Genomic DNA, 22,923 nt, shown 5'->3' with positions numbered 1-22,923 from the left:
AGGTGTCTGGCTATAGGTAGATATAGCATGTCCACACTTTCACATTGTTATAGTAATATGGCCATAATATTTTTAGTTTTATTTGTTTGCTTGAGATTATACTCTGAACTTTAGCTTGGCCTAAAATTTTAAATCTTTCCAGCCTGAATTATGAGTTGTAACTTTCTTAAAACAGGATAGTAGGCACAGTGTGAAAAGGATTATGAGTAATAGCATTGCCTTTCTGTGCCTCGAGTTACTCTTATGTGACACAGTTGGAAAAGACTGAAAAATTGGGCCAAGTTAGTGAAGAGTAAATATTGTTCAGTGGAATGTGATTTTGTTGATATTTAACATGCATCACAACCAGTCCATGTTGGTATTTTTGAACCTCTTCAGTACTGTTACATCTTTTCTCAGTGTATTGTTGTTGTGTCCCAGATGATTTTATTCTTGCTGCTGCCAGACGATTTTACTCAGCTTAGGAAGGGGGTCTCACACTGAAGGGAGGCTATGTCCCCTCCAGTATGAGATTGCACTCCAAGCTGAATAAAATCGTGTGGCATCAGCAGGAATAAAATGTCCTCATACTGAAGGGGTTAATTGGCTCATGTCTTTTGTATACTGTATGTCATGTTGATTAATGGTCCAATTGCTTCCGGTTTAACATGTCTTAGCAAACACAACGTTGCGTGGTGCACACCGTGTTTAGCAATGCATGTTAAGTAGCCCTTTTGATCACTCTGTTGTATGCCATGTGTTCTTGTATAGCTCTGCCTGGCATTAGCTGGGCAGAGCAATACAAGACATGGCATCTACACAGTGATTTGAAGGGCACGGTCTTGGAAGCATCTTGGGGTAGGGCGCAGAACCTATCTCGATAAATCGGCCACGAAAATACGGACTGGCAACCCTCCCTTGGGGTGCCAGTCCTTATTTCTCTGGCCGATTTATCGAGATAGTTATTTTTTCCACCTTCTTCACTTAAATGTATGTTAGTGGAAATAAAACCAATGTAGTATTGCCATGTCTTTATTATATACATATACCTTTTTTTGTATATTATTTATATATGTATAGTACTTATATATGTATAGTACTTTGAAAAATATCAAAGAGAATACCAATAGACATGAATAGTACGAAGGAGACATCACTTCGTACTATTCATGTCTATTGGTATTCTTTTTCTGATATTTTTCAAAGTACTATACATATATAAGTACTATACATATATAAGTAACTTATAACATTCAAAATTTAGCACTTAGAAAAAATTATGAACTTAAAAGGACAATATAAAAAGACATTAAAGAATAAAAAAAACATTATGAACTAACATTATGAACTTAAAAAGACAACATACAAAGACATTAAAGAATTAAAGAAACATATTAAAAACAAGACACATGGAGCAGGACAGAGGAAGGACATAGGACATGACAGGGCACAATGACGGAAGGACACAGCACAGATGACAGGGCAAGAACAGCAGGACATGACACAGATGATGGAAGGACAGAGCATAGATGATGGAAGGGCACAACAAGGCAGGTCATAGCAAGGCAAGACAAGCAGGATACAGCAAGAGATGGAAGGGCACGACACAGGGTAAGAATAGCAAGGAGGGGAGGACAGGCAAAGGATGGCAGGGCACAAAGCAGGACATAGCACAGATGATGGAAGGGCACAACAGGACAGGTCATAGCAAGGCAAGACAAGCAGGATACAGCAAGAGATGGAACGGCAGGACACACAAAGGAAAAAATAGCAGATATGGAAGGGCAGGACACACAAAGGAAAAAATAGCAGACATGGAAGGGCAGGACACCATAGGCAAGAACAGCAGGACACAGGGTAAGAATAGCAAGGAGGGGAGGACAGGCCAAGGATGGCAGGGCACGGCAAGAGTGCAGATGACAGTGCATGGGTGTAGGGCAGGACAGGGGTGGCAGGGCACAAAGCACGACATAGCACAGATGATGGAAGGGCACAACAGGACAGGTCATAGCAAGGCAAGACAAGCAGGATACAGCAAGAGATGGAAGGGCAGGGCACACAAAAGGAAAAAAATAGCAGATATGGAAGGGCAGGATACCCTAGGCAAGAACAGCAGACACAGGGTAAGAATAGCAAGGAGGGGAGGACAGGCCAAGGATGGCAGGGCACGGCAAGAGTGCAGATGACAGTGCATGGGTGTAGGGCAGGACAGGGGTGGCAAGGCAGGGCATGGCTGCATATTGCAAGGGTGTAGGGGAGGGCATGGCTGCATACTGCAAGGGTGTAGAGGAGGGCATGGCTGTACAGTGTATTGCATGGGTGTAGGGGAGGGAAGGAAAGTGCAAGGGTGTAGGGGAGGGAAGGAAAGTGCAAGGGTGCAGGTCAGGTAAGTGATGGCAGGACAGGGGTGGAAGGACAGGACATGGTTGACAGAACAGGGATGGAAGGAAAGGACATGGTTGACAGAACAGGGATGGAAGGACAGGACATGGTTGACAGAACAGGGATGGAAGGACAGGACATGGTTGACAGAACAGGGATGGAAGGACAGGACATGGTTGACAGAACAGGGATGGAAGGACAGGACATGGTTGACAGAACAGGGATGGAAGGACAGGACATGGTTGACAGAACAGGGATGGAACGACAGGACAAGGATGACAGGAACAGCAAGGGACACCTGGTAAGGCAAAGCAAGGGTGGGGGTGGTAGGGTGGGTTGCAGGGTGGTAAGGTTAGGAAGAGGAAGAAAGAGGGGAGGAAGAGGAAAGAAGAAAAGGGAGAGAAGAACGAGGAGAAGAGGAGGCCTAATACAATAAGAGGAGGTGAGGAAGCCTAATACAAAAAGGGGAGGAGGAGGAAGAAAAGAAAAGAATGAGGGGGAGGAGGAGGAAGGAAGAAATGAATGAGGGGGAGGAGGAGGAAGGAAGAAATGAATGAGGAGGAGGAGGAGGAAGGAAAAAAAGAATGAGGAGGAGGAGGAGGAAGGAAGAAAAGAATGAGGAGGAGGAGGAGGAAGGAAGAAAAGCATGAGGAGGAGGAGGAGGAAGGAAGAAAAGCATGAGGAGGAGGAGGAGGAAGGAAGAAAAGCATGAGGAGGAGGAGGAAGGAAGAAAAGAATGAGGAGGAGGAGGAAGGAGAAGAATGAGGAGGGGAAGAGGAAGGAAGAAGAGGAAAAGAACAAGAAGGAGGAGAAGAGGAAGCCTAATACAATACGGGGAGGAAGAGGAAGGAAGAGAAGAACAACGAGGAGGAGAACAGGAAGCCTAATACAATACTTAACTAAATGAAGTACTAAAACACACAAAGAATAAACACTCAACTTTGTTTTCCTTTGTAATATTAATGCCAGCAAGGGGTATCATTAGTTTATGCTTCAAAAACTGCTTGTGGGTCAAATAATAATAATAATAATAATTTACTGGCAAACCCCTATCAGTAATTCCTCATTTAAGATTCTTTCACTAAGCACAGTCTCTCTCTTAATATCAATCAAAAATACACTTTTCACAAACTTCTTAATCTCAAATGTGTGCTGTGAAAGATCAATGTTAATTCATCTAAAAATATAATTTTTTAAAATTTAACACAAATAAATCTTGCTAGTTAGTTCTGTCTTGCATATGATTCTTAAATGCCGGAGAAAAAGTCCCTCTTGCTGGGACCCGACCCTAACTTCACGCAATCAGCAATTTACGGGAATATATATCAATTATTAAATGAGGAATTACTGCTGCCATTATATACAAACAAAACTCACAATTTACACATATTCTGTTTTTAACTGTGTGGAAAATGTGCCACTAGATCTCAGATGATGTGTTTATATATACACTATTTCAAAGCTATGCATATATATACTGAGGTGTACATGATGGGCCTGTAGAAACAGTTCAGTATTTTTATATCATTTGTCTCGTACCATTCATGAAGGCTCCAACATGCATTCATTGGCCATAGTCACCTAATGGTGGCTGTCTATGCTACTCAATCTCTGGCAGCCACCCTATGACCTTGTCTCGTATTTTTTTTCCAGTCTGCCTCACAACCCTACCCCCGAAATTCACACTTCTCACCTTACGCACCCAATTGTTATAAAATTGCGGTGCAGGGCAGACACCTTCAAGTGGTGGCACTAATATAACCAGGCCATGTCCAGTGAAAAGGGCCAGATGCTCACTCACTGACCATTTAAGCCCCTGGAATCCTGACTACCTCACATATTTCTCCCTACATAAGTGCTTCAAAATTATCAACTCCAGGACTTTCCTATTCCAGACCAACACCACTACGATACCAGCTGGTGTTCTCAGTGCCAAAAATCCCTCGTGGCTAAACACACAGACACAGGACAACAAGGGGACTCTCAATGCAGAAAAACACGAACACATAAACCACCACAACCCAACAAGACCTCCACATAAAGTTATAAGGCTGCCTCCTCCCCCCAACCTCACTATGTACCTCTTCATAATAACTAATACCATGAAACAGTGAAATTTTTAGTACTGAGACAGGAATGAGTCTCCTTGATTACCAGTTCAACTGACCCTCCAGTCTGGCCCCACTTTGTCAGATGAACATAAAAGCATTATGGCCATTCAAACCACCAAGGAAGTTGTACTAGACCTATTACTTGACCACTGCCCCAAATTAGAAAGTTACCTAAATCAAAATAAAATGTGCAACCATTTTTATTTTTCCTTCTTTTTTTCTTATTTCCTTTTTTTTCTATTCATAATTTATCCTGTACATACTGCCTACCTAGCCACTACAGCCATTCAAAGCCTATAACACTGCACGCCAGCACTAAATTTCACAAGATATGGTCAATATTTTTTTTCTCACCCCTAAAACGGCCCCCATTCAGAAGGAACTGTGCTCTGATAATACATGGAATTTCACAGTACAGGTCATCGGCTCCGACCACCTGCACTTGTCGCAGTCCACCGATGGCTGTGGCCGTAAACCTCTTATTTTATTTATTTTTTTTTTAATTCCAGTACTTTATTATTTCAGAGTGTACACAGCTTTTTTTTATAAATAAATATATATGTATACAGTACTTTATTTTTATTATTTCACACTGTACCTAGCTACCTATACACACAAGGCCACTACAGACATCCACAAATCTACAGCCAAACAGGACCCTTCTAAAACCATCACCAGACACCCACCCTTCACACACAACCCTACCCAGAGAAACACGAATACACCTACTCTCTCTCACCCTCTCTTTACTCTAACTTTGTCTAAAAATGCCTTGTGCTCTCTCTCATGGATCTATCTATCTATCTATTGCCAGACGTCTTAATCCCGTACGAGATGGCCACAAACATATCGCCTCTCTCATGGATGCTGGGTTGTAAGCATAGTATAGAAACACTATAATACGATGCTGGTTATGAAGAAGAGCTATGGAAGGCATGTAATAAAAACTTGCATTACAAAAAGTACTTTTAAAAAATCTATAAGCCAAGAAACTGTTTACAATGCTGGGTGCTAACCATATGATCAAACCATATGTGCTCCCTATGTGTCAACAAGTGGGTTGGTGAAGGGTTAGTGCCCCTCCCCATAAATAAAGGCAAATGGCCCCCCCTTATGGGATTATGGCAGCTGGCAGTAGGCAGACAGACAGATAGATATTCTCATCCTATACCAACACTAAAATTCACAAGGATACATATTTTCTTTCCTACCCCATTAAAACGGCCCCCATTCCAACATAACCATACTATGAAAAACATATGGAATTTCACAGTACAGGTCACCGACTCCATCCACCTGCAATACCTGTAGCCGAAGTGCAGATCCACCAGTGGCTGTGGCCGTCATCCACTTTTTTGTTTTCTCTTTTCTAACTTTATTTCTACTACTTCAGACGGTACATAGCAACTACCTAGATATACATGGTCACTACAGCCAAACAGAAGCCTTCAAAAACCATCATGAGACACCCACCCTTCAGACACAACCACATCCAGAAAAACACAACCTATACTCTCTCTCTCTTTTTACTCTAACTTGGTCTATAAATACCCTGTGCTCTCTCTCATGGATGCTGAATTGTAAGAATACAGTATATAAGCACTAAAATATGATGCTGGTTTTGAAGAACAGCTATGGAAAGCATGTAATAAGAACTTACATTACAAAGAGTACTTACAACCTATTCTCATCCTATACCCAACACTATTTTTCAGAAGGATACATATTTTTTCCTACCCCCTTAAAACGGCCCCCATTCCAAAGGAACTGTGCTGTGAAAAGCATATGGAATTTCACAGTACAGGTCACTGGCTCCGACCATCTGCAATACCGGTGGCCTAAGTGCAGTCCAGTAGCCCAAGTGCAGTCCGCCAAGTGGCTGTGGCCGTCATCCACTTTTTTTTTCTTTCTTTTTAAACTTTATTTCTACTATTTCAGACGGTACATAGCTACTACCTAGTTATACAACAGAAACCTTCAAAAACTATCACCAGACACCCACCCTTCAGACTCAAACATACCCAGAGAAACACAACTCTAACTTGGTCTAAAAATGGCTTATGCTCTCTCATGAATGCTGAGTTGTAAGAATAAAGTAAACAGGCATTAAAATATGATGCCTGTCACAATGAAAAGCTATGGAGTGAATGCAGGTCTAATGTTTTGTTTCTGCCAGTGGGACACGTTAAAAAAAAAAATACCAAAACATGAAAATTTTTGCCAAGTTAGAGTGAAATGAGTATACCCAGACTTCAACACAATCATCAAATTTCTCTAATTCAATGCCAACACAATACACAACTCACACACAATGCACTATGCCCATAGTGTAATGCTTCCTGCCACACCACACCACACTCACATTTACCACAGTGTAAGGTCTTCCCCCCTCACCACAACACACTACTACAAACACTCACCACATGTACCACAGTGTAGGCCTCCTCCCACACACCACACCACACTACCACAACAGACAATCCTTCAACATATACCTTTGGGGCTGCCAGGGTTTCTGTAGTCAGTCAAGTGGGATTACAAGCCAAGATTTACTAATACATACCAAATATTCTTCAAAACAGCATAATTTTGATATAATAAGTTTATCATCCACTGACAAAGGAATTCAATTTATCATGAGAATTAATTTGCTGGAAGGGATGGTTATGACGGCCAATACAGGTGATAGGAGGGTCAGAGGCATGTAATGATTACAACAACAGGGTCTCTCTATCTCTCATGACAGAAATATTTGAGGTGGCAGCAAAGAACAAAGAATAAACAAGCATTAAGGGGGCGAACTATCAGTACCATCCCTAGTAAAGTGGACTAATCATCATCATCATCATCTTCGTAACCAATTATTTTTCAATCATCATAACCATTTTTTTCTTTTCCTTTTTCAAGCAGTCACTCCTAACCCGTTTATTTATTTTTTTACACATGGATAAAATGCATAGGGCCCATAAAACAAAGAGGAAACCCAAGAGAGAGTGAAACTAACTGCAAGCCCAATGAAATGGCTCAATACACTCATTCACTTACCATTCAAATCCTAGTATCTTACACACACACAAAACCATGGGGACATCACACATCCTTGCTCTCTATAATCATAAACCACGACAACCCAACCCAACAGACATCAACACCATCACAAACACCCAAACGATACACAGACCAAGAAAACGCAACAATGAAGGAGAAATATCAACAGCATAGCCTAAGAATCAGCATAACGATAGTAATTCTAAAAACGTATCAACCATTGGCTGTCATGTTGGAGACCTTGCAACTTTATACAACATCGTCTGCCATCATCCAATCCTATGTCACCCCATAAGGAGCGTAGGAAGCCAGGGCTAGGCATACTGCACAAAATTATCTGCTCAACACATAATACTGCTGATTTCTGAGATGCCCTGGGTTGAAAGACGATAGAGACCTGACAGGCAAATTGGTTCTTGCTCATGCTTAGGAAAATATGGCAAATGACTGTGTGATAGGAAGAGATATATCAAAATAGTTTAGTCTATGGGCACCCTAGGATCTCTCCCTACCTATCTATCAATCTATCTACAGCCTGACGCCCTAATCCATATAGTTATAAAATTTCAAACACCTGAAGATGACATTATTATGGCACATTTCCCACATACCGATAAGAGTATAACATATTCCAATTCAACATATAACTATAGTCAGTTTATTTCCATCTGACAAAACAAGGCAACTTTTATCACTTCAGTACTAAATCATTAATGTATAAAATTCAGTAGGCCTTAGTGACGGGGTACGGATGAGTCTCCTTGGTTACTAGTCAAATTAACTCTCCAGTCTGACTACACTTGGCCATAAAGCTAACGGTTATCTCTGTCAGGTGAAGCAAACTCACTACAGAATAAATCAACAGAAATAAAGACACCAAAAAAACACTCCCACATCAAAATATAAAACACAGTCAGCCACAGGAAAAAATATATAAAAAACATAAATCATATTAACGATAAATGTTCATATATATGCAGGGAAAAATCTTGTTAATCTCTGACCTAAATGAAGGGAATCAACTGCTATGTTTAATGAGGGGAATAAACTCAGAATGATTGTTATTCTTGGATATAAATGAAGGGAAACGACTCAAGTTGCTCATCAACCTTTGACATAAATGGTCGTTAACTAAGGATGCTTGTTAGTTTTAAAATCTCAGTGCTATTTAGGACAAAACATTTTTCTTTTTAATGCAGAGAAGCAGAAACTGAAGAGTGCAAGAAATAATACACAAAAGAGAGCCAAATGCAAGATCTCTTACATCTGAAATTCCTGCACATATTGCATTTACAAGACTGGAGGTCACAGGCAGAGGGAAATAGAGATTTGAAAAATAAATTCAAGTTGACCTGTTGCCAATTACAATCAACCAAAGAAGGACAAGAGTACATATTTTTTTCAGCATATTTTTTCCTGTGGCTGACTGTGCAGTACATCAAAATGACATGGTAATAATAATAACGCAAATATAACAAGAAAATGGGCATAACAATTGGCGTACAAATACAATAGCCAACATCAACAGTTCAGGAGGGATAATATATATAAAACACCTATTTTTACTGTTGGGTTAAAATGCACTATGGCTTTTTTTGCAGAGTCCTTTTATTTGCCACATTTATTTACGATCTTTTGGGCTGATAATACCTGCTGTTGTGGTGGTCCCTGGTTCATTTTAATTACTAAGAATCAGAGTCAATGCTGGAGAAACTAAATACTGGAATTTAATCAAAGAAAAGAGGCAATAGGAGCTCCAAAATTCTTACAACCAAGATTATCCTCCAATATTCTTCAGACGTGTGTGTGCATCTTTCAGGAGTTTACTCTGGAAAATGACGCGCATATATCCTTAGCAAAGTTTCATAGCTCATTTAGCCACATCTCATTCAAGATGGTAGATGATCAGCACACACAGATAAGCTACAACCAACTGACACTGTTTTACTTAAGCAGCAAATACTGTACTGGCAAAAATGCTGAAATTGATGCTATGTTGGTTCAGAGAAGTGGTTTGATTACAGCACTACTACACAGGCATATCCAAACACCTGCCACTGTCCTACTTAGCCAGGAATACAGGACCACAGCAACAGCAGCCCACAATTTACTAAACCAAAATACAGGGCTGCCCATATATATCTGGTGTTGTCGGCTCAGTCTGCGGGTAAGGGGAAAGCACGTATTTTGACAACTTAATTATGCTCCGTTTAACTGGGTATTAAATTACCATCATTCCTTTGTAAATGCTAGTTGAAACATGACTAATATGGTGCTAGTCATGAAGAAGTGCTATGGAAAGGATGTTGGGCCACAGTGCTATCTTATTCTGCCAGTGACGTGAGGGAAATAAATCTGCATAAGGACAAAAATCTTGTCTCTTTGTGTCATGTTTGTGTCACACCTTGTGCCATGCTTTTGTGTGTCATGTCTGTGTGTGTCGTGTTTCTGCATGTCATGTCTCAGTGGCTGTTCAATTTGTATATGGATGAAGCTATAAGAGAGGTAAGAGGAAGGAATGTGAATATATTGGTATCTAGTGAGGGAGGGTAAGATGTGGAAACTTCCTGAGCAGTTGCTTGCTGAAGATACTGTATTGTGATGAATGTGAACTGCAAGGCTTGGTGCATGAGTCTGAGGATGTAAGAAACAGAATCCTAAAGAGAATATAAGTATGGGTAAAGTTATGGTCTTGAGGGAAATTACAGTATACAGAGTGAGACTGGATAGTGAGGAAATAGATAATGAAGGTGCATCCAAGTACTTTAGAGTGATGAGTGAGGATGGAAGGATGTGCTTGAATGGGTACAGCAGGGTAGAAAGGTTGCTGGATCACTGAAAGCTGTGATAAGACGTTGAGAAATGAGGCTTACATCCTGTTGGAAGGGCACAAGAGAGAAATGACCTGAGGAATGTGTGAGTTTTATGGACAGACAGATATACAAATGAGGAAGTGGAAAAGTGCTGTTGTGCTATTAGAAGAAATACTTTGAGATAGTTTGGCCATGTAGAGGATGGGGAATGAGAGAATGACTAGAAGGTATGTATATGATGTGGAGAGGAGGAGAGACCATGGCAGAGACGGAAGACTGGAGTGGAGAGATACAAGGGAGGGAGGTGTGAGTTGGAGAGAGGGCAGTCAAATAGCAGATAACAGAATGACATGGAGTTAATTTGTTTGTGGCCTCCCCTTATGGGATTGAGATGTCTGGCAATAGATAAAAGTCAGTGGAGGGTAAAAATCTCTTCTTACCAAAATGAGTGAACTTTAGGCAATTACTGAAGCAAATGCAAGAGGAGATATTAAATTACTTGATAAAAAAATGCAACCAATGGATGCAAACAAGCAATCACTATCAAGTAAGAAAGGGTTATGGGAAACAGAAAATGATGCAGGGTAGTGATGGTACAGCTGACTGAGCCTCCACCATATCAATCATCAAATAATCAAAATCAATATAATAATCATCATTCATTATTATTCAAATCATCACTGCAATTGTCATCATCATCATCCCAGCCTCTTCTTCCCACCTAAGGATGGGGTAAGGTATGGTTCAAAATGCAACAACAAAACACATGGGATCAGACATGTTATATATGAACCACCCTGTATTTTTTAGCATCTGTGGCACATAACCAGGACTTAACTGCATCTGTTTGTGATGTACAGGCATGTGCAAAAGTATGCCAACAATACTCTGCCAGCACTAACTTGTATTTCATATTTACCACTCTTCCCCAAATGACTAGAGGGTAACAATCCTTCTGTTGCCTGTTTTCCTGATGCCTGGAACAGACACCTTCATATGGCAATGATCAGATATTGAATGTCAGATTAAAATAACAGCCTTCAGTTCCTTTACTATCCCCATACAGGAGAATGGTGGACTAGGAAAGAATAGTAATGTTGATGTGCAGTCCTTACCACATGAAATATTTCAAACAACACCTTCCATTCCTACAGCTGGCAGAGAAGTGTCTACATACTTTGCTCATGCTCAGGACAGGATTTATGCAAAACATTTCATAGCCAATGGTTGTGTACGGCTGGCCAGTTGTCTATAACCTTAGTTGCTTTACTCGAATCTGGCGAAGACGTCTTCTTTCAGAGCTGACTGCAGCAGGTAAAGAAACTGGTTGTTTGATATGATTACTAATCAAAGTGGACATCTCGTGACTATCATGAGTGACAAGCCAAGTGGCTTCTGGCTACCCAGGATATAAGTTACTACACTTGGTGGTAATATACAACTAGACAGTCACGTGGTGGTGTAAAGAGTTACGGCGCTCCAGCTGGATGTGGCAATTTCCGGTATTAAATTAGTCAGTAGCTAGTCCCAGGTCTCTTCACAAAATGGGGAAACAAAAAATTGGTGAATGACTGGGTGGCTGTGAATGTGAGGTCCAGCATCTGATAGATGTGAACAAAGTGTGCAACGTCTGGCTTGCAATATCCACTTAAGAACGTATGCCCAATCTTTGAGGCATTGCCTAGGCCGTAAAAAATAAACAAAAAAACTGGCCATCAAACACAACCCCCTCATAGAGCATTCCGCCCCCTTACTGTACGGCCACAACGTGGTTATTGCAAGCAAGGCCTGAGTGCATGTTTACCTATATAATCATCCACCTGTGTGCCACTTATCCTTCCACCATATGCAATGATGGACTCCTTCTCACTGTCCGACAGCCCCCATTACCCATGTCAAAACGGATATATATCATGGCACACAATGGTGGGTTGTGTGTGCTGTAAAAGTCTTGACCCAACCCCCCAGGCATCCCCAATCCCCCAAAACCCCACTAGTAGCAAAGGGACTTGGGGCCACGCTACAAGACAGTATTATGGCAACTAATTCGGCGCACAATTTTTAAAGTGTATCTTTACGATGCAGACTTTTTGTTCATTTACTGCCGGCGCAAAACTTTAATCTCCTCAGTCTGACTTGGCACTAATTTTTTTTAAAAGCATACCGGTACTTAGCGTTCCAACTTCCACACAGGGGAATCGACGGGCCGAGGTTCGTAAACAATGAGTAACGCCAGAACTGCAGGGTTGATTGGTGTGGGTGATTTAAACGGACAACATAGCGACAATAGACACAAGTATCAAACAAATGGCCAACCCACAGGCTATAAAAAAATCTGTCCACTGTGCATCAATTACAATACAAACATCAACATAATAATCAAGCAATAATCATATGCATAATTCACTTGGGTGTCTTCTACGTGGCTCAGGAGGCTTCCTAAGAAATCACGTTAGGAAATCACCCCAGCCACAAAGAAGACAAGCCACTTTGACTGAACTAACACCAGACACTGTTCAACTGAGAGAAACACTACTAGCAGTCAAAAGCATCAAAAATAACATGAGGAACCTTTCCATCACAAAATTCTTGCAGTATATCGGGTATCTACCTAGCTAACACTTACAACAATATATCTACTATCTATGTGTACCTGTGTAATGTTTACCTATCTGTTTACTTTATCTATCAGCTTGAAATATTGCTGAGCTGAGGCAACACCTTAGCAAGGAGACATGCTAATCATGAAGTGCAGGAGAAAGGTTTCAAAACTATCTGCTACTGGTAAACCTGGGGAATTTACTTACTGTACTCTTGTTACTCTACCCAGTTTATCAAGCAGAATGCTAGTCATGAAGAAGTGCAGTGGGATGGATGTAGACATGTAGTACTGTGTTATTCTACCACAGAGATATATGAAAAAAGCAGGTGAATGGACAAATCCCAGGCCACGTTACGGTGCAAGAAGTATGATAATTGAGCATAGACGAATATAAGTTAAAAATGCATCCAATTAGCCATCATCCAATCCCACGTCGCCCCACTGAGGAGTATAGGAACCCGGGGCTAGGCAAGTTGGTCCTGACATTTAAGATGTAAATAAGTTAAAAATAAAGCTCATTATTATCCTTAGACCCCCAGTGCATCACTCTCAGTTGAATAAAACCATCTGGTGTTAGTTGGAATAAAGACAGTTGCTCTCCCACTTACGAACAAGAGCTAAGAAGAATTGCTGTTGAGATTAAACACTTATCGGCTTTAGATTTCATTCGGCTGTGTGGTTGCCAGCCTGATAGCGCCAGGGATTGACTCCTGGCACTACATCATCCTAGCTTATCATCAATCATCGTCGTCGTTGATTGGCCAGTAAAATCAGCACCTAGACTAAGTTAACTGGCCTTCTATATCCTAGTGGTGGAATGATCTAGTTATGGAGCCTTGCACTAACTATTCTATCATCAATCATCATCGTCGTCATCAATAGGCAAGTAAAATCAGTGCCTAGACTAAGTTAACTGGTCTTGTATACCCTAGTGGTGGAATGATCTAGTTATGCAGCCCAGCACTCCCACTGATCATAATTAAAATCATCATTAGGCATTATCATCATCATTCCTGACTCCTCTTCCCACCCAAAAATGGGGTCAGGAGTTCTCTATTAAAATATCGTAAGTAGGGGAGCAACTGTTATACTCTGTCATCTCAACTTGGCTTAAAAGTGATCTGGAAAGGATGCAGAGCCACAGTATTGCTAGCCTCGTCTTACTCTGCTTCTGGCCGATGAAATTAGGCTGCCAAGGACAAAACTCTCTGGCAAGTCAAGGTGAACCAACCAAAAATTTTCTAACTCACATTTCAGACAGGTGGTTGTAGCTGTAATTGTAGTAGAAGGAACTGAGATGTAGAAAGGTTTTCAGGATCAACGGCTGGGAACCTCTGTATCTATCAGAGGTATTTCCCGAGTTTTGAGGCCACTGAGTATTTTTCAACATTCACCACACAATCTTGTATCGCCCTATGAGCAGCGAAGGAGCCCAGGGCTGGGCAAGTTGGTCCCGACATTCAAGATGAGAGTGACCAGCCACACTCATCCCCAAGTGGCATTACGTTAACGATAAACCCCAACCACCCTTTGGTATAGACATTGCATGATGAGAAAAATTGAGCCAGCACCGCCGGCTCCAGCAGGCAGCACCACCAGGATCAACTCCAGCACCACCATGATCAACTCCAGCACCAACATGATCAATGCCAGCACGGCACCACCAGGATCAATGCCAGCACGGCACCACCACCAGGATCAACGCCAGCACGGCAGCACCAACTCAGCAATCGCAGGAACAGCAGCCTGAGTAACACAGACGGACCCTGAAAATAAGGCAAGGTTTTAGGAGATAATCTCAAGTGTGTTCAAACTTAATCCTTTTGTCTGTGGAGGAGTTCAATATGGATCTTAATTAACCCCTAGTGTATTGGTGCTGGATGGGGGGGGGGAGGGCTGCCTGACTACATTTACACTTCTCAATGCCACACCTATCCCGCAAGAGGAGAATGATGGACTACAGAAGGGTAACTCAGCCTGCAGTCCACTGGGATAATGTTCTGCTGTGCCTGGGGTTGAACTACTACTAGTACACAAGACCTAAGATGAACAAATCCATTTTACATCATCTGTCTAGCTCAATTCCTTGGTTATAGTCCCTCAAGTACTTCCTTATTCCCAGCAGAACAAGAAATTCCGACGACTCTGCATTATTTACCGAACTCTTCATGACTGGCTTTATTCCTGTGTTAATGTTTTGTTACAACTCAGCACTGAATAAGGACAGATGGCAGTTTAAACAGATAGATAGTGGGAAACTGGGTAGTAGATAGATTCCTTCCCAATGATGGCCGTCTCCTAATATAAATAAAAGAGTCTGGTGGTAGCAAGTATATTATGACAAGAGCAGAAGGCCCCATACTACAGGTCCCTTTGGCAAAATTAAAAAAAGTCACAATAGGACACTTACCTGAGAGTGGAGGCAGATGGTTGGTATTACCGAGATTGGGCAGCTGGTCGGTATTAATTTGGCAGCTGGTTGTGGTTTTCTTCTCCCCTTTCTCCGTCTCTGTTGGCAGTTTCCACAGCTGGGGCAATTAACACACCTGAAAAAATAGTACACATTAGTCCTTTCCCTCCAAACTTTGATTAACAAAAGTATCTGGTTAGCAGCGTCTGGTAATAGACAGACAGAGAGATAGGATGGTGGACTGCAGGAGAAGAGCAACATCAGCCTGCAGTCCACCATATTTCATAATCTACCTTTTGATTCACTTTCATCGCTTCACCCACAGATAAACAAACCGAGATACATGAAAGCAACAAAACCACACGTGCCCTATGGTAACATGCCACACATACAGTACCTTCACTATAAGCGCATGCACACGCACATGCACACACACACACGCACAAGCACACACACACACACACACACACACACACACACACACACACACACACACACACACACACACACACACACACACACACACAAAGATTCATATCCTGATGGGCCTGAAGCAATAACAAGAACAAAGAGGCATCACATTCACACACTTACCAGCCGGGGTTAACGTCCATTACAGTTTCAAGTTAGCTGGGGATTCCTCTTCTTCTTTCCGCCTCTCTCTAGGCAACTTCCACGGCTGACTATCAACTCACGCACCTGAAAAATATATTTACACAATTAGTCCTTTCCTTCTGAATCTTAAGTTTACCTGGTAAGAAACGTATCTGGTGGCATCAAGAACAATATCATTTGGGGACAACAACAGGGTGACATGGAGGCAATTTGTTTGTGGCCACCCCTGGAGGCATCTGGCAATAGATTGATACTTTTTTTTTTTAAATGCACAGAAGGAACACTAAGGCTACAAGAAAAAATAAAAACACGATAACAGAAGCCATATTCAGGACCCAATCATTTCAAGATGCCTGGACACACTGTATTTAAAACACTAAAGATCACAGACAGTTGGAAATACAAAGACAGTTCCAGAGTTGACCTGTTGCATACATGAAGTACTGAATGTAATGGTTAACTCTTGCATTTGAGAGTTTACATATTACAGAGTGAAAAAAAAAATGTCACCATACTGTAGACTGAATTAATGTGTCTTTCAAAACAAATAAAGGAATCAAACTTAACAACATTCAGGAACAGACTCAGCACTCTTTCTCTCTCTCTTTCACACACACACACACACACACACACACACAAAAGGGGGCGATGCCTGGTAGATTTACCCCTTAATACACTTAAAACATCATACTGGCAAGTGCAAGTGCAATAAGATTGTGTCATATCATATTGTTTATAAAGGCTCCAACCTGATTGCATACATTCGCCTTGGTCACCTAATGGCAACTCTCCACATTCCTTGATCTCTGGCAGCCTCCCTATTCTGTCCCTTATCCCTGTGGTCACACTCTATAACCTTGTCCCAGGTCTTTTTCAGTCTGCCTCTCACAACCCTACCTGACATTCATACTTCTCACTTTCCCCACCCAAATGCCATCCTCCATCCTCCCCACATGCCCAAACCATCTCAATCAACCCCTCCTTATCACAACACCAATACACTTCGGTCCGATCCTTCCTCTCAACTCTACCCTCAACCTTCACACCTCTCACCCTCCACACCCAGTTGTCATCTTTCATCCTCTCCACATGCCCAAACCGTCTCAAGCTACCCCTCCTCATCACTACATCAATACACTCCAGTTCCATCCTTCCTCTCAACTCTTCATCAACATCTCTCACCATACCAGTTGTCATCTTCCATCCTCTCCACATGCCCAAACCATCTCAATCTATCAATCCTCATCACAATAATGCTTTCATGTACATTTTTATACCCTAACTCCTGTTGCAACAATAATCAACTTACATGATGAAACTAAAAAATCCCTAATTATATATGACATGGTGGGCATACAAAGACAGAAAAAAAAAAATCACTTCTATATTTTTACCTTAGAAAGTGCAGAACTAACCATTTACATGATATCTCCTTGCTGGGTATAATTTAGTCAACTACTGAGGGTGTGTTTATACTTCAAGATTACTTTTCTCATTTATTTGTACCCTTAAAATTTGCACACACACACACACACACACACACACACACACACACACACACACACACAGGTTCATTTGTGCAACATTGGGGGGTTACAGTAGTCCTTAGCTTTAACTCATCTGATGTCTGTCTATCTGTTGCAAGACGCCTTAATCCCATTAGGGGTGACCACAAACAAAACTCCATATTGCCCTGTCCTGCTATTTCACTGACCTCCCTGCAACTCAACATCCGCTCTCCGATCTCTCTCCACTCCATCTCATCCTTGGTCTCCCCCTCCACCTGACTCAAACAGATCTCCATGTTGCCCTGTCCTCTTCTACTTGGTTTACTCTTCTCTAACTCACACTCCTCTGTCTCATACATCTCGCCACTCCATCCCTCCATCTCATTCTTGGTCTCCCTTTCCACCTCGAAATGAATGGATCTTGAATTTGGCTCTCTTTTGTATTGTTTTTGTTTCTTTCTTGGAAGGAATGTTAATGCGGGCTCAGCCTTTGGTTCCTTCTTCCTCGCATTAAAAAAAAAAAAAAAATAAAAAAAAATTCACATGAGCTAAGGGGTTTTTGTATATATACAACACATGCTATGAGTGTAATGCTGTATGGTAGTGAGACCTGTGCAACAAAGGAAGAGGATATTCACAGGCTTAAACGTACAGAAATGGCAATGATTAGGTGGATGTGCAGTGCATCCCTGAGTGCAAGGCCTGGGGGAGCTAGGTTTACGACAGAAGAATTGAGAGGTGGGATGGGACTGGAGTGTATTGGTGTTGTGATGAGGAGAGGTAGATTGAGGTGGTTTGGGCATGTGGAGAGGATGGGGGATGATAACTGGGTGCAGAAAGTGAGAAGAGTTAATTTTTGGGGTAGGGTTGCAAGGGGTACAGCAAAAAGGACCTGGGACAAGGTCATTAAGTGACCTCAAGGTTAAGGGACTGAATAGGGAGGCTGCCAGAGATTGAGCAGCATGGAGAGCCGCCATTAGGTGACCAAGGCTGATGCATGCACGTTGGAGCCTTCAAAAACGAAACAAAAACGAAACTAGTCACACCAGGTACTGACCAGAATTTTCGGCCATGTACCTGCACAAACAGTTTGGTTTCTAAGGGTGCTGTTTACCCCTGCATAAATATAAGTTTTTTTGCTTTCATTTTATAATCTTGGCAGTCTGTTTATATGTGACAGTATGGTGCAGAGACCAAGGATGAGGTGGAGGGATGGAGTTGAGTGATATACGAGGTAGGGGGGAGTGAGTTGAGGGGAGGGCAGTCAAATGGTGGGTGACAGAGCAACTTGCAGGCGTATTGTCTGTGGCCACCCTTTGCGGGATTAGGGCGTCGGGCTATAGATAGATAGATAGATGGTGCAGCACAGATGATTTGCCACACAGTACACCCAAGGTAATAACCCTACATGGAGTTTACTGTGTAGGCAGAGCTGACACTGTGTAGGCAGAGCTGATGGAGAATATGAGATAGTGGAAGGTCAAAAGGAATAGGGAAGTGAGCTTAGAAAGACAAAGAGAGAGAGAGAAAAAGACAAGTAGACAGATAAACAGATAGAGATAGAGAGAAAGAGGAAGAAACTTTATTAAAGTACAATAATCCCTACTCTATCATAGGGAAGTGAAGCTTAGCCTTACCTTATGACACCCTATGGAGATCTCAGCCACTAAGCCTCAGTTACGCAGTGCCGTGGTATCAATATATTCTTGCAAATACCCTAGCCTGTTGCAGCATGCGGCAAGAGGTCGTGTGTCTCCCATCTTTCGCAGGAAGGCGTCTGATTTCGGCTTGAAGGCTTCTACGGTGCAGGTTAACACGTTTGTGAAATATCCTTTGACGTGGCAGGATCTTCCCCTCTTGCTACGGAACTTTTATTCAAGCTTGGGTAGTACCAGACTCCTCCACAGGGTTAACATGCTGGTCTCATCCCTGGTGAAAGGACACAGGTTAAGGGTGAGAGCAGTGGAAGAGTGGCAAAGAGTGAAAAAATGTTATCTGAGAGGAGCATATGGAGTGGAAAAGAGTGAAAAAGAGGTATATGAGAGGTGCATGTGGAATTATATGGAAAAACAACGACAAATGATGAAGGTGATAAGCACTGTGATGTGGATGTGACTGAAAATGTTACGAGAAATACTCTGATGGTTCAGTCATGTGGAGAACAGAGAATGAGACTGACCAGGAGACTGTATGAGTGAGGTATTAGGGGAAACTAAGGCTAAGATGGTGGGATGGAGTGGTGAGAGATATCAGAGGAGTTGTGAATGGAAGAAGACAGAGTGACGTGGAGGCGATTTGTCTGTGGCCACCCCTTGAAGGATTATCGTGTCTGGCAAGTTATACAGGTAGATAAACAGACAAGGTCAAAGGGCATCTGCTGGTAATGCATGACTTCCTGTAAATGTCTGTTACTATGACCTCAGTCTTGGCTATAAAAATATAAATAAATAAATAAATCATACCCTATGGGCCAAACACTTACATACTGAAACTTTTTATTTATTTATTTATAAGTGTACATTAGTGATTACTTAATGCACAGCTTCTCCCTTTCCTATAAAAATTCTAATGCTTGATCATTTTAAAAACACTTCCCTACCTTTGTTCCTGCCTCCTTCCCTTCCTGGATGGTGTGGAGGGTGGGAGATAATCCTGTCTATTCTTTTCTCACATGTCTGTTAAATCTTTGTAGCCTCACATCCACTCTCTTCTTCTCACCAGAATGAGAGACTGACAAGGAGAGTGTATTTGAGTGAGGTGGAGAGGGGGAAGAGGGAAAGGGAGGCCAAGGAGATGAGATGGAGTGGAGAGGTATATGAGAGAGGGGTGTGTGAGCTGGGAGCAGGGCAATGAAATGGCAGGGGACAGGGCAACATGGAGGCGATTTGTTTGAGGCCACCCCTTATGGCAATAGATAAATAGGTAACCTTAATATGTGGCAATAGGCCTCTGTTATTCCTGCTTCGTGTGAACGCCTGTATGAACCTGATAATTCCTCACATAACTCTCCATTCACTCTCACATGTACAGCAGCTGCCCATTCATAAAATTTCACGTCAACCTGACAATCCATTAAGATACAGTTTTCTCTGTCTATCTATCTACTGCCAGACGCCTTAATCCCGTAAGGGGTGGCCACAAACAAATTGTCTCCATGTCGCCCTGTCCCCCGCCATTTCACTGCCCTGCTCCCAGCTCACACACCCCTCTCTCATATACCTCTCCACTCCATTCCCCCATCTCATCCTTGGCCTCTCACAGCTCTCTCACAGCCCATTTTTACTATCACCCATGGAACTCTATCAAATGCCTTCTCCAAATCCACAACCATCATTCATTCCCTTGATATAGTCCCACCTACTTCTTCCTTTCCCTTTCTCATTGTGTGTGTCCTCTCTTCCTACTTCTCCCTTGCCATCCTGTCACATTTTATTATTTTTCCAGTGCAGGTGGCTCTACACTGAGTGACAAGCCTAATGGTTTCCTGTAACTGAGGAAACTGTTTACAACGCTGGGTGGTAACCATATAACCAGATGATGGGGTGATGTGCAGCCTTCTATGGTGACTGTCAACTGCTTGGACTGACGCATATCCGGAGTCCATCCAGAAATCAAGACTCCATAATACTCCCTGTGCCTCATTTTTTATTATTATTATTTTTTTTAATGCAATGAAGAAGGAGCCAAAGGCTAGGAGCCCACAAACCATTCCTTCCAAGAAAAAAACAAAACAAAAACAATACAAAAGAGAGCCAAATTCAAGATCCGTTCATTTCGATATGAGTGGACACAATGTGTTTGAAAGACTGGAGATCATAGTAAGCAGGAAATACAGACAGAAGGAGACAGTTCCAGAGTTGACCTGTTGCATAAATGAAGGACTGGGAGTAACGGTTAACTCTTGCATTAGAGAGTTGGACAGAAATGGGATAAGAGTTTGCTGCTAGACGAGTGCTACGCACCCATCGTAGAGGTGGGGGGATGCAAGCAGACAGTTCAGAGGAGCAGTGACCACTGATGTAGCAACAGAAAAGAGATAAAGATGCAACAATGTGGCGAAGAGACAGGTTGAAGGGAGCCAGTAAGAGGAGGAGAGTTAAAGAGACGAAAAACCTTTGACTCCACCCTACTGGAGCTGGGGGGTGGTTTGCATGCATAGGAGAGGCAGAAAATTACTCTTCAGATTAATCAAGTATACCATCTAAGGTTCAGAAAAATCTTGGGTAGACATCTGGATAAGTGGTCAATTTCCAGTAAATGGCCTTTGAACTCGACATATACATGCAACTTTTTTCACCAAAAATGAAGGTATAATCAAAGACAATATGCCTCAATCTCTGCTTCTAATTCACATGAAAATATTGTTTTGGCATCTAATTATATGTTTTTGATGTCCAGGAATTCAGCTATGTCGGTTAAAATGTGCCCAGACTTACAGAAATGCATAAAAAGTGGAAAAACTGTTTGCCATAACCGATGGCAAAATCGTTATGGCAGAAAATTTATTGTAAATCGAATTTTGGGGTGGAACTTTTCTATTATTGTTGTAGCAAAACATCGTAAACCGAAACATTGTAAAACGAGTAATGACTGTATTATGAGCATTCATAAACTGGTGAGCTGCTACCACATGTGTGAAGCACAGGCTGTAGCAGCCATCATCACAGTTGGAAACTGCATGTTTGACACAAACTGGAAGGCACATGATAACCCAGAGGTCACTGACCTGGATACCCTGCCAGAATACAAGAGAGTCAGGGAAGGAGGCAAGAGCATTGAGGTGTGCACACTATGGTGGTACCAATCTTAAGTGGCGGTTTGGGTGCGGCACAAACCTCTGTGCAGTGTTGCCACGTGTTCCATACCCGCTATGTGAACGGCTCTGATATATGTAATAGGCATCACAATAAGTTAAACACATAAGAATATAATGGTAACGTGTGTATTATAATATATGAAAGAACAGTAAACTGATTATGCGTAAAATATTTATAAGGCAATACAGAAACGTGGCATAATTATTTTACAGTGTTGCTTAAAAAAAAAGCAGTCACTTTTATTGGCTGTTACCGTATTTCTGGGGTGGGTAATAATGTCACAATTATGATTATAAGATAATGTGCAGGAATATAAGCAAAAATATGCCAGTTTCTTAGTAAAAAAAATATATGCATTAAACCCTCGTGAGCGGCAACACTCACACACACCCAGTCCGACCTGGTCATCTGTGAGGGATAGAGGAATAGGCCTGTTTGGGGACACCTCTTAAAAAAAACGCGCCAAGACTTTAACCTCCTGGGTGGTGTGGAAATAAAGTCAAATTTACAATATGTACATTTTAACGTAAAAGAAAATAACCAAAATGTATCCTAAAATACCCACAGACGAGAGAGAGAGAGGGGGGGGGGAAGGCAGACCAGGGGCAGTGTTGAGTGCAGCTTAGTGAGAGATGAAG

The sequence above is a fragment of the Coenobita brevimanus genome, chromosome 65, assembly GCF_032717465.1.
Source record: "Coenobita brevimanus isolate Jiangsu-jjx chromosome 65, ASM3271746v2, whole genome shotgun sequence".
NCBI lineage: Eukaryota > Metazoa > Arthropoda > Malacostraca > Decapoda > Coenobitidae > Coenobita > Coenobita brevimanus.
This window is presented reverse-complemented; position numbering follows the sequence as displayed.